This window comes from Mytilus edulis, chromosome 5, assembly GCF_963676685.1.
Source record: "Mytilus edulis chromosome 5, xbMytEdul2.2, whole genome shotgun sequence".
NCBI lineage: Eukaryota > Metazoa > Mollusca > Bivalvia > Mytilida > Mytilidae > Mytilus > Mytilus edulis.
This window is the reverse complement of record NC_092348.1, coordinates 24998273-25012768: the sequence shown is the minus strand read 5'-3', so window position 1 is coordinate 25012768 and position 14496 is coordinate 24998273. Positions and strand designations below refer to the sequence as shown.

General features: G+C 32.9%; 1 pseudogene; it reads left to right on the top strand.

Moving 5' to 3' along the window:
• The first annotated feature begins 10786 nt into the window (after window positions 1–10786).
• On the top strand, window positions 10787–14268 carry LOC139525005 (uncharacterized; annotated as a pseudogene).
• Window positions 14269–14496: the final 228 nt, after the last annotated feature.

Here is a 14496-nt window from a genome sequence, read left to right as displayed (position 1 = left end):
AGCATAATACCGATTTTCTACAATAAACATTTTCATTTGTACAGACTTAAATATTCAAACCTATTTTACAGGCGAATTGTCATCGGTCGTAATCTTTGATTCTATGAATATATTGGAGACTATCATAGTTTATTTAGGAATATGACAGTTGTTGTCCATTCGTTTGGTATGTTTTGTCATTTGATTTTGCAAATTAATTACGGACTTTCCTTTTTGAATTTTAATCTGAGTTCAGTATTTTTGTGATTTTACTTTTTACGTCGAAGTCGATTGTAACAGTCACAACTAACAAAAAAATGGTTGAATCAAAAAGAAAATAAACCCTTATTAAACTAATAAATACTCTAAACTTGGGTTTGTTAGTGTTTATGAAAAGAACATTATTGCTAGATAATCTTTTTATTTGTCTGTGTGTTTTTAACATTTACTGTTAGTTCATTTTTGGTAATATGAGTTTGACGTGGCTCGGTATTTAAACTCTGCCATTGTGTTATTGTGTTTTTGCTTTTTTAGCTCACCTGGCCCAAAGAACCAAGTGAGTTTTTCTCATAACTTGGCGTCCGTCGTCTGTCGTCCGTCGTCCGCCGTCCGTCGTCCGCCGTCCGTCGTCGTTAACTTTAAAAGAAATCTTTTCCTTTGAAACTACTGGGCCAAATTTAATCAAACTTGGCCACAATTATCATTGGGTATCTAGTTTAAAAAATGTGTCCGGTGACCCGGCCAACCAACCAAGATGGCTGCTATGGCTAAAAATAGAACAAAGGGGTAAAATGTAGATTTTGGCTTATATCTCTGAAACCAAAGCATTTAGAGCAATCTGACAGGTGATAAAATTTGTCATTAGGTAAAGATCTTTCTGCTCTGAAATTTTCAGATGAATCGCACAACCCGTTGTTAGGTTGCTGCCCCTGAATTGGTAATTTTAAAGAAATTTTGCCGGTTTTGGTTATAATCTTGAATATTATTATAGATAGAGATAAACTGTAAACAGCATTAATGTTCAGCAAAGTAAGATCTACAAATAAGTCAACATGACCAAAATGGTTAGTTGACGCCTTAAGGAGTAATTGCCCTTTATTGTCAATTTTAAACAATTTTTCGTAAATTTTTGTATCTTTTACTAAATCTTCTCCTCTGAAACTACCATAACAAATTTAACGATCGAAACTTGGCCACAATCATCACTAGGGTATGTAGTTTGAAAATTGTGTCGGATGATCTCGTTGGCGAACCAAGATGGCCGACATGGCTAAATAAATACATAGGGTAAAATGCAGTTTTTGGCTCATATCTCTGAAACGAAAGCATTTAGAGCAAATCTGACAAGGATAAATTTGTTTATAAGTTCAACTTCTATTTGCCCTGAAATTTTCAGACCATATAGGCAGCCTGTTGTTGGCTTGCTGCCCCTGAATTGGTTGTTTTAAGAAAATTTTGCAGGTTTTGGTTATTATCTTGAATATTAGTAATGTAAGATCTACATATTCATCACCATCACCAAAACACAATTTTGTCAAGAATCCATCTGTGGCCTTTGTTTAATATGCAGATAGACCAGGGTGAGCGACAGGCTCTTTAGAGCCTCTAGTTTGTATTCTTGTTTATAATTTTGCTTATGTACTTTGTCTTTAGAGTGTCTATGTGTCATTTATGTTTTTCTCTTTTGAACTTGTTATTTGGTTTATACTGATTAAGATGATAAGTTATAACATGCTTATGTACTTTGTCTTTAGAGTGTCTTTATGCCATTTATGTTTTTCTCTTTTGAACTTGTTATTTGTTTTATACCGATTAAGATAATAAGTTGTATCATGCTTATGTACTTTGTATTTAGAGTGTCTATGTGCCATTTAAGTTTTTCTCTTTTGAACTTGTTATTTGTTTTATACTGATTAAGATTATAAGTTATAACATGCTTATGTACTTTGTATTTAGAGTGTCTATAAGCCATTTATGTTTTTCTCTTTTGAACTTGTTTTTTGTTTTATACTGATTAAGATAATAAGTTATAACATGCTTATGAACTTTGTCTTTAGAGTGTATATAAGCCATTTATGTTTTTCTCTTTTGAACTTGTTATTTGTTTTATACCGATTAAGATTATAAGTTATATCACAATGTTGACTGCTGTGTCCAAATATTTGACATTTTTACCTATTGTATCTGTTTGTATTGCTCAAGCATTGTTGTCAATATATTTGGTACATGTATATATTCCATGCGACTGTCATACAAGTGAGAGGTTTAGATAGATATCCACCCAAGTTTAATCCATAATTTTCTGCATAAGGTAATACTGTCTGTGCCATCAGAAATATGACCGATTGTTCCCATTCCTCTGACGTGCTTGAATTTTTGATTTTGCCATTGATAAAGGATTTTCCGTTTTGAATTTCCTTGTTGTTCTGTATTTTTGTTATTTAGCTTCTTAATAATTTGCCTGTGACATTGAAACCGGTATACCTTTGAGCAACTTTGATAATATTCTATTATGTTTACTGTCTAATATTCGGCATCATTGATAGTATTATTAATTATTTGCTATACGTTTCGGGCATCGCATAGCATTATCATAGATTGTTTTATATTTCCTTTCCTACTAAGGCCCATATATATATTTCACTCTACGCACAAAATGAACTGTTCTTGACGTATATTAATTTACAATTTTAGATATAGCGGAAAGTATTTTGTTGTATCAATTGTTGGATACGGATGATGGAACAACATTTCCTTTCCTACAAAGGCCCTATATATTTCACTTTTTATCTACGCACAACATGGACTGTTCTTGACATAAATTAATTTACAATTTTAGATAAAGCGGAAAGAATTTTGTTGTATCAAGTATTAGATGCGGATGATGGAAAAACATATATTTGTTATTGTCGGTAACTTTACAAACCACATGTTATCCGAGTTTCCTGATACCGGTAAATATAGGCCATCTTTGTGAAGGTTGCTCTCAATGTCTTTTTACACTAAAATATTTATTTTTCAGATTTTGTTTTAATCATAAATCTTCGAATCAATTCCAGGAATAAGTTGTTTTTGCTGCGAAGTGACAAAATAGCAGATTATATTTAAAATCAGCCCTTATCCCGTCACTAATCCTCTCTTATTATCTATAAAATGTGTTTATGTAAACCATGGATATACCTTTTTTATTGCAATGTTAATAGCATGATGTCTTGTTACGGGGTCATTTTCTTTTAATATACTGGTCACAAAACATTCATAGCATTCGAAACACTGATGTTTTCTCTGTCTTTATATAGGCATGGATGGCGTAAGATAGGTTTGTTACAACTTTTCGATTTTTGTTTTCCTCGCTTTTTATTCTGTAACGGATTTGGTTTTCCAACTTTTCTAGGGCCATTGGTGCGTGTCGGGAAACGACACTGTGATTAAAGTGATATAAACGATATAATATGTTCCTATAAACAAGGAGAAAATAAGGTATTGAGCTGAAAAGATAAAATAGAAATGCTAAAAGGTTTCTACAAGTAAGATAAAAGAACTCGGACTTCCTTTCAACTGAGTTTTACTGTGCGTTTTTATTGAGATAATCAGCAAGATGTGTTTTCTATCGAAATATCTAACTTGTGCCTAATTATTCACTTGACGACTATTGTATATCTAGATGGGTTTCCTCATTTCTTTATTCCTTAAGTTTCTAGAACCATTCCTATGGGAACGAACTGTTTGCCTTTCCTTTCCTTTTCAACTTCTTATTATTTTCTCATGAATCGGTGTTCCATTAGACACATATAATGTAAGATCAAAGAAGCCAGATCATTTAATGTCATGTACAGATGTATTGATAAATATTCTTTCCACTAGAAATCCAAATTTGTCTGATTTGGATTCATTAATATATTATCCTTCAGAACTAGAAATTAAAAAAACCCAACAGAAACAGTTTTCTTCGCCTCATTTTAAGACTTATACCTCTAATTTAACATAAGCGGTCATCTCAGAACATGAACCCCTCCAACACACACATAGTATGTAAGTTATACATTTCCCGACTCTTTGTATGTGTCTTTTTAACATTTACTGTCTATACATATATATGGTATGTGAGCCAATGAGACAACCCTTTGTCCACGTCAGAATTTGTAAAAGTAAAGTACGGTCTTCAACACGGAGCATTGGCTCACAGCGAACAGAAAACTATAAAGGGCCCCAAATTTGACTAGGGTAAAACCATTCAAACGGAAAAAACAAAGGTCTAATCTATATAAAAAAAACTACTGAACTTCAGATTCCTGATAGATGCAAACTAATGCAGCGAGTTTAAACGTTTGAAAAGGTACAAACCTTCACCCTAATCTGAAACATTAGCGTAACTTCAAAATATAGAAAGGCACTCTATAAAATATCAATTGAAATGGCTTAACTTATCAAAAGATAAAAATAAAATATATAAAGGCAATAATAGTATGCTGTTGTGAGATGTTAAACAATTTTAGAAAAAGCAATAATAACTGAACAAAAGCAGCTAAATAGAAATATGAACACAGGTAAAAGAAAATAATTTTGTGTTAAGACAATAACAATCAAAACCAAGGAGTAAACAAAGACTCACAAAACCATGGACATTTACATCAACAGTTATAGATAATAATTAAGAAACAACACTAACTCCACTAAAAACCGGGAGTGAAATCAGGTGCTCCGGAAGGGTAAGCATTTCCTGCACTTTATACGGCACCCGTCATGTTATTTCTTTGTTCATTTCGGTAATGATGGAAGGTTATTATGACTGATGAAGAATATCCGATATGATTTCTGACACACTTTTGTCATAATGGCCAATCAGCTCATGATGGCGACCGTAAAATTGCTTGAGTGATGAACTTAATTTGATTTAAAGCCCTGTCTTAGCAACTTTTGAGAAAGCAGTTTTCATCGTTCAACAAAATCAACGTACTTTGAGCTAGCTCTTGAGTAACGTATCAATTGAGACACATATACTCCATATGCTGGTGCCGCTAGGATGTTGCTACACAGAAATGGAAAGTTGACTATAGGAACATTAAAATCATCGCGTTTGTCATAAATGTTGGTATTCAACCTACCACCAGTAGTCATTTCGAGAAAAAGGTCTAAATATGAAGCAGATTTATCTGTGTCGGTAGTATCTTTAATTTCAAGTTCACTTGGATATATTAAATGTAAGTAATCACTGAATCTATTATTATTAAGGGACAGTACATCATCAATATACCAAAAGGTGAAATGAAAAGACTGGGCTAATTTCTTTTCTCCTTTCTGTACAAGCCCTTGGATAAATTCTGCCTCATTGGAATATAAAAACAAATCTGCAAGTAGAGGAGCGCAATTGGTACCCATTGGGATTACAATAGTCTGTTCGAAGACCAAACCTCCAAATTCGACAAATATGTTGTCAATTAAAAAGTCCAGCATGGCAGTGATATCCTCGTCGGTATATTTTCTCCTCGACTCTGTATGATTTGTAAGGTATACAGTTTAAATGGAGAACGGAAGTATTTTTTACAAAATAATTCCATTCTGTAATATAATGTTTTGTAATATAATTTTACCATAGCATAATAACACAATGGCGGCGTATTTACATTAACCGCCAATGTGTAATGGTGCTATGATATTTTAAGGCAGTTAAGCTGCCTTATGCGAGCACCCTAGATTTTTGTTCTACCCAAAACATGCGTGCCATTGCTAGCTGAATATTATGTTATTTATAACTAATTGAACAGTTTTTTCATACTTTTAATTCTGGATTACAAAAAATATGACCAGATAAACCTTAAATGATCGTCGAACCACCCAAAAGTTTTGAAGTTGCACATAGGAAGTAGAGCACATTAGGAATCCTTATGTAGTTTATTATCCCATGAGCTTTTGGCTAAGATATCAAAGAACAAATGTATGAAATATTTAATCGCCGAAAATCTCTAAACACAAGTAGTTTAGATTTCCCAAATGGCAAAAGTCGTAGGAATATTGTTTGTCGTCAATACGTAGTTAACTACCTCAGAAGTCTATTAGAATAAGTTCAACTGTTCATCATGTCATGCTGATGGCGGCAATTTCAATTGGAAGACGAAATTTTCGTACCTTTTCAATTTGGAGGCCGAGGTTCAAATTATCGGTGATCCGAGGTCCGCGACCTACCACTTTTGCAGTCGGACTTTCAACTTGGTTACTAGCTACACCCGACATGCCCGACGGACATTCCGCTTGAAAGAAAATAAAAGATAACTTCGCAAATCTTTTTACCAAAGTCTCCAAATAAACGATCTCAAAACTTATTTTCATCATTATTATTCATGACAGCGATGTTCATTTTGTTCAACCGCTGGCTTTATACAGAAAATCGCCGACAATAATGTGTAAATTCGAGTAAAATTGTATCTGACTGACAAAAACAACATTGAAAACAACATGGATGCCTTGAGAACACAATTACAATATCGGATCCGATTCCGGAAGCGGATAAGGGTAATTCCGGGTTTTGGCGATCAACTAAAAAAAATCCAGACAGTTGACAAAGTACATCTATGCATGGTAAATACATATAGACACTAGAATTGAAAACCAAAAGATATATGTAACAGAAAGAAAAAGAAGAAAATATTTTGTACAGAAACTCAAAATTACTTGTTGACAAATTTTAATGTCAAAATCCAATACAATGTGACAGCTGGGAACAGTATATCTAACAATATATATATGTTCCTGGTGACAGTATAAATTTTGTTTATCAGTGATAAATGTTGATAATGCATGTTAGATGCTTTTAAAGTGTAAATATATTACTGCAATTTCAATGGGTATTTTTTTTCTCAATTTTGATGGGTCAGTTGAATAGCTGGAAGTTTCTTACTTTATTTTCACAATAGTGCGACTAGATTAGATGATACCTGAATGTGAGCAAACCATATGATATATAGGTGTAGTCCTTTGGGCCACTCTACCCCCCCCCCCCCCCCCCCCTGTTTGATAAATTTGAAACAGATGAGATCCCCACCCTCAACCATATACATTCATGTATGGGACTATATAACTAATCAAATGAAATATAGGGGAAGTCCCTAGGGTATTTTAGACTTTTATAGTCTTTTTTTCTTCGCTGTGAACACCACTGTCACTCTAACATAATTATCAGTTTAACTATTGTCAGTTAAATTGTCTAAATTTTGTATGCCATAACCATTTCTAAAATGTAAATGTGTTTGTGCTAATAAATATTGTCTATTGTCTATATATTCATGTATGGGAAAATATAATACATCTAATGAAATATAGGGGTTCCCCAAGTCCCCCACCCCTCCTGTTTGAGATCAAGATCCCCACCCATAAACCATATATTTATATTCATGTATGTAGCAATATAACAAATAAAATGAAATATATGGGGGTGTCCCTGGGGGTCACCTCACCCCTCCTCTTTGAGAACTTGGAAACGGTCGAGATCCCAACCCCTAAACCATATAATTCATGTATGGGACAATATAACAAATCATATGAAATATAGGTGGAGTGTGTGGTGCACCTCTACCCCTTCATGTTTGAGAATTTGAAAACGGTCGAGATCCCCACCCTTAAATCATATACATTCATGAATGGGACAATATAACAAATCAAATGAATTATAGGAGGAGTCCCTAGGGTCACTGTACACCATCCTGTTTGAGAACTTGGAAACAGTTGCGATCATCACCCCTTAACCATATATACTCATGTATGGGACTATATAACAAATCAAATGAAATATAGGAGGAGTCCCTGTGGTCACCCCACCCCTCCTGTTTGAGAACTTGGAAACAGTTGAAATCCCACCTCTAAATTAAATGAAATATAGGGGAGTCCCTGCAGTCACCCACCCCTCCTGTTGGAGAACTTGGAAACAGTCGAGATCCCAACCTTTAAATTAAACCATATATCTTCATGTATGGGACAACAGAACTAATCAAATGAAATATAGAGAGAGTCCTTAGGTTCACCCTACCTCCTCCTGTTTGATAACTTGGAAACAGATGAGATCCCCACCCCTCAACCATATACATTTATGTATTGGACAATAAAACAAATCAAATGAAATATAAGGGGAGTCCCTGGGGGTCACCCACCTTATCCTGTTTGAAAACTAGATAACGGTCGAGATTCCCACCCTAAACCATATATATTCATGTATGGGACAATATAAAAAACCAAATGAAATATAGGGGTAGTCCCTAGGGTCACCCCATCCCCTCTTGTGTGTGTTTTGAGAACTTGTAAAAGATTGAGATACTAACTTCAAAACCATATTCATTCCCGTTTGTCATTTCAAAAAGATTGAATGACATACAAGGTCAATCTCATAGGCGTCACAAATGCATATCACTTTGCTAGACCTAACCAATGTGTACTAGACTTTGCCCAATGTCAGGCGATCATGGGAATGAATAGTTAAGAGAGCTTTGTTTGGGAGACTTCATAATAGCATTAAGTTACAATTATTTCATGTTTATTATAAAATTTCATTGATGGAAAAAAATGAGTAGGTTTAAAGAATTTACCTTAATTATATTATGAATTATTTCTGGTCCTATAAAAATGTTCATTTTAATTTGGCTCATTTAAAAAAACCCATATATTTCAAGCCCAAGAATATTTGACCAACTGTTTTATAATTACCTGTCATTTTATTCCAAACTTAGGCATCATGGACCTACGGTGAAGGTGGGGGTCATTTACATTTACTATGGGCAGGTCAGTCAGACCTCACCTTTGATCCCTGAAGTAGTAAACATTTGTCTGATTTGCGACTCATAACTTTTGTACTGTAGAACACAAACTCAGTTTTCCTTCCAGGGAAGCAAGTCCATTCATACATTAACTAGCTCCTACTAAAGTCAACTTGAACTACTAACAGTCAACTAATACCAACGTTAACTATCAACTAGAACAACTGAACTGCAATCATTGCGAACTTGTACCACTGCAGACTCATGACCATGAAAAATATATACCTGATATATGCGTTGCTTTTGAAAACCTTGAGAAAATATGAATTATTTGCCTTAATGATTAATTCATTAAATGAGCATAAATGTTCAATATATGAATGTTTAATGTTTGTTCTTTTAAATTTAAAAAAAAAATTGAAGCAACATTGCGACAGTTTTCATAATTATGTTTGCCTTGGTTTTTGGTTAACTGCCTGCAGCGCTTACAGTGCTTTGATTTTATTTTGTTTCCGTTTTATTCATATACTTTTTCTAAATAGTTTCTTCAAATGTAAATGCCATTTTTGTTAAATTTTTTTTTTTTTTTATTTTTTTAACTCAGTCTAGTTTTCTGTTTGAAGTGATTAAGATTATAACATAATGTTGTCTATTGTTCCAAAATTATTTGTTTACCTATTGTTCCAGTGTCCCACATTGTCAATATAATGGTATGTATTCCATGCGAATGTCATACAAGCGTGAGGTCTAGATAGTTATAAAGCCAGGTTGAATTTACCTTTTTCTACATAATTAAGGTTATGTCTGTACCATCACGTGTTGTTCCGATCGTTCGTTTGTTATGTTTTTGATTTTGCAATTTTATTAATGACTTTTCGTTTTGAATTTCCCTTCGAAATCTGTATTTTTGTTATTTGACTCTTCTTTTTTTTTTTTTTTTTTAATTTAGTACAAAATTTTTCTGTATTCTTTATTTTTATTTTCAGTATTCTTTAGATTTTTTGCCCTTTATGTTTGCCTATTAATCACTATTCTGTAAACTCCATCAAAACTCTCATTTATTTTCATTTCAGACTTCTTTCAAAGTATCATTTTTTATTATAATTATTATTTCTCCGTATTTAGTCTTGACCTTCACTCAGTTTGAGTCACCTCAGTGTACTTATCTTACAACTTACTTTTGGTGCAGGGCCAAACAAATTGTCGACATAGATCTAGAAACAAACAAGGATTTTTATCTGTAGTTTCATTGGTCCAATATCCCCTAATGATAGTATAAAATAAGAAACTTCAAATTCAAAACAAATTACTGTCTGGAAGTCTTGTAAGCATTGAATTTTCATTTTACTCATTTAAAATTTAAGCGATATTTGTTCTTTATAATTCAGTTTCTTTTATATGAAGGTTTTTTTTCAAACTCATCATATCTTGCGCATTTTTATATAGAAATAAGGAGATGCGGTATGATTGCCAATGAGACAACTAAACATTTGGTGCTAAAGTTAAAATGAATAGGATTTCAGCGAGTATAGGTTACCGTACGGCTTTCGGCAATGAGAAAAATCATACCGTATAGTCGGCTAATCACTATTAGTATACTATAGTTATGGACTGTGTACTGTTCTTTGTTCTTGGTTGTCTGTCTTATAGAAAAAGTCGGTGATTAGTGGTTGGTGTGGTCGGTTGTACTATCAAATACTTTTTTGATAATTTTTGTTATCTCTATAATGTTTCATGTGTGTTGAAGTCTAAGCTGGGTGGTTAAAATTCAATGATAACTCGTATTTTTTCCACAGATATACATTCTTTCTTTTGTATAGATGATTAAGAATTAATATTCTTGTAAGTGTTACTAACATCGGTATACTCTCTCCATAATGAACATCTACGTTTCATGGAAAATGTAAACATTTATAACCACTAAAGAAAGGTCTATTTAGCGTACACCCATTGTATGTTAGTCATGTATATAATATTATTGTCATATTTTATAGCCCACAAGACCTCAGATTATTTGATTAAAGATGATGTCTACATGGACGTTGTTTTTCCCTTTTCAATCAGTTATGGCAGGTAATTACATTTTGCATATGTTTGTATTTATATATAATATATTTTGAATAATTGAATATAACGATATGGATATGGTATGATTGCAAATGAGACTTCTACTTCTACCTCTACCGGATAATGGCCACAATCAACAAACTGAATATTTTGCCATGAGACGAATTACCACCCGACTTCAAATAACTATAGTTTAGTTATATGCATCAATTAAGTAAATTTTATGACAAAACATTCATTTTGCTTATGTAATTTATTTTTCAAAATGAATTGTAATAGAGCATGTATAATAAATTCCCTGGATAATGTGAACAAATCTACGTGCATGTATGACGGTAATTTGAATTAAACATTGTATTAGTTTCTTTTATAATTATCATTTTGCAGTAAGCTGGCCTCCTGGTACATATACCTTAATAAAGCCACAATCTGGATGCCCGTTGAACTGGCAAACAGGATGGCGATACTAAGACAACGAAGATAAAAATAATATAAATTCTGTGAGCAGTCCTCATCACTTTGCAGGTAAGCTGTCCAGATTTTTATATGTATTTATTTCGACCGAATATTCTTACACATTATGTCAGTAATTTGTCTTGTCAATTTACTTTTTATAATCAAGCAAAGGTGATCAAAGGTAAATTTTTTTGATTAAGTAAAACAAATAACAGTTTGAAAAACTTGATCAGCACCAATTTTTTTGTTATCTTGTTTTCCTTTCGGTTTTTATCTTCTTCTTTTTTTCGGAACACAGTTTCTCTATCCATTTGATTTACAAGATAATAATTTAAACACCAGACAATACATCTGTATACCGGTCATTGGAAAAAGGTTATTTTGCATCTGTTATTATTTTTTTAGGATCCTTTGGTAGGAACACAAAGATGTACTACTGTACCAAAACCACATACAGTGGGTCAGGATCATGGCCGAAAGGGAACTACTGTATCCTCAAATATGGCTTCTACTGTCCTTCTGGTACGTATCAGATATTTGACTTTATACGCATGTCATCGCACATGAAAATGATTTATTTTTATTTAATATATTATACCAGCTCAGTACGATTTACCTTTCAAGAGATGAGTAATTCTAAAATTGATTGATTTTGATTGATAAGTATTGTTTAAATCAATCATTTGTTTGTTTATTCGTTCAATCATTTATTCAATTATTGGATAATTGGTTGATTGATTGCTTCATTAACTGATTGATTCAATGATTAATTTATTGTTTGATTGATTGATTGTTATTTTCCCATTCATATAAGTTTTATTTCAGTTATCTATTCATTCATGGTTCATCAATATATTAATTTCAAAAATTTCCATAATAATTTACTGGGTATTCAACTCTTCAATAATGTGACCATTTCTGATATTTCTTCGAGATACGATATTTCGTCAGCTATTTACAGTACATGAATCTCAGACGGACAAACATGACCAAGATGTCTTCAAGAATATTATATTACTTTAACCAGTTAATTCTCAGCCGTACATGAATTTATTTAACAAAACACACAATATTATAACAAATGCAGAAAACCTAATTAAGTATTTGTCTTTAAACTCGCATTTTAATCCTGGTATCGATCGTGAGTTTATTAATCACATGAAAACTTCTTTGGTCGGAGATGAACTTCATGGCTTAATATACAGCCGCCTTTATTCTATGTAACATATACAAAAAAAGTAAAATCACAAAAATACTGAGCTCAGAGGAAAATTCAAAACGGAAAGTCCCTAATCAAATGGCAAAATCAAAGGATAAAACATATCAAACGAATGGACAACAACTGTCATATTCCTGACTTGGTACAGGTTTTTTCAAATGTAGAAAATGTTGGATTGAACCTGTTTTTACAGCGCTAAATCTCTCACTTGGTCGACAGTCGCGTCAAATTTGATAATGTTGATAATGATCCGTGAACAAAACAAACAGACACAATCGATAAAAATATCACAAATAAAGGTTAAAAGTCTAATTTGGTAGGTCACATTCGTGAAAAGGGAACCGGATTGTAGTTACGACATAAGGAACATACCCGATATCATCTATATAACAGATATTCCATAATGGTGAACCAACTCGTGATGGCGTCCTTAAAATTTACGATGTGATGATTTCATCTTCCCAAAAAATCACTATTGGGAAGCCGCAATCATCTCTTTCGTCGTAAAGTTTTGTTTTGAAAGAAGTAAACATTTAGTTTATTGTAGGATTTAGGACCGGAAGTATTTATTGGGATGATGAGGATTCTAATAATGCTAACGACAAAGGTGGAGTACTTCCGAGTGGAACATACAACAGAAATACCAGAATAAATTACTGTTGCAGGTATCTATCTATTTCTAAGAATATAAACTAAGGATGTTCTTATGCCAGGCATATATAATCTTAGCAGTAACATTTTTGAATTTTGGATCATCAATGGTCTTCAACTTTGTACATGTTTGGCTTTCTTACTCGTTTGATCTTAAGCGTCACTTCTGAGTCTTAATTAGACGAAACGCGCGTCTGCCGTATCAAATTATAAGCCTGGTACTTTTGGTAACTATTAATATAGAAAATAAGCAGATGTGGTACATATACGATTACCAATGAGACAACTATCTATCTAAGTTCAAATTAAGTGGATGTAAGCAATTATAGACAATCGTATGACTTTCAACAACATATTAGATAAAACAAAACATACCGTATAACCGGCTATAAGAGATGCCGACTTGTAAAATATAAAACAATTCAATTGAGAAAACTAGCGGCCTAATTTAGAACAAAATAATTTACGAAATACAAGTATGGCACACATTAAGCAAAGACTAAAACTTCAGGCTCCTGACTTTGGACAGGCACATACAGAAAGTCTATTTATTTAGTTTTTAAATTTTTCATTAACACATGGCAATTGTTTTCTGACCATATGCATTAGATTTACATAATGAATTTGCTTTCTTAAAGGAGTTGAAAAATGTTCTTTTTTTTAAATGTTTTAAAAAAGACAGTAAAAATTTATCAAGATACAAAATGTATACTTTTTAATATAATCTGAAACGTATAAGTGATACAAATTATATGCTCACGACACGCTTTAAATTACATTGAAAGGGAAAAATGATCGTTAAGCAAAATGTCAATGTCATCCGTGTACTCTATTTATACAGGTCTGATGGGTCCTACAGTGGCGCCATTAGGCTTCCAACTAGTCGACCTTTTTACCTGTTGAGAATTACGTCAAGCTGTCAAAGAGTGATTGGGATGAACGTAAGAGAGGAGTACGTGATGACTGATGACGAAGACAACAATAATGCAAACAGCGTCAGTGGAAGCCATCCTTTTAAGTCTGGGACAAGAAACACGCAACTTCACTACTGTTACTATTATTAGAAACAACTGACTTTAACGTTTGATTTCTAACTAATGTTTGTGTTTTTTCTGTACTTTATCATTTCAAACTCGAATAAAATTTTCTCCTTGATGGGGTTATTTTGTTTTTGTATTAACAAAAATGCTATCAAGTGGTTAGTTACACAGAAGGTGCAGATTTATTATTTTGCTGCTGCTATTCCGAGTCTATGGCTACACTTCTCAAACATCTAAACATCCCGCCATTGTGTGAGTGTGCCTTGGTCATTTTTGTATCTCTGTCTATAATTTTGCTCATGTAGTTTTCCTTTAAAGTCTTCATATTCCATTATTGGGGGTT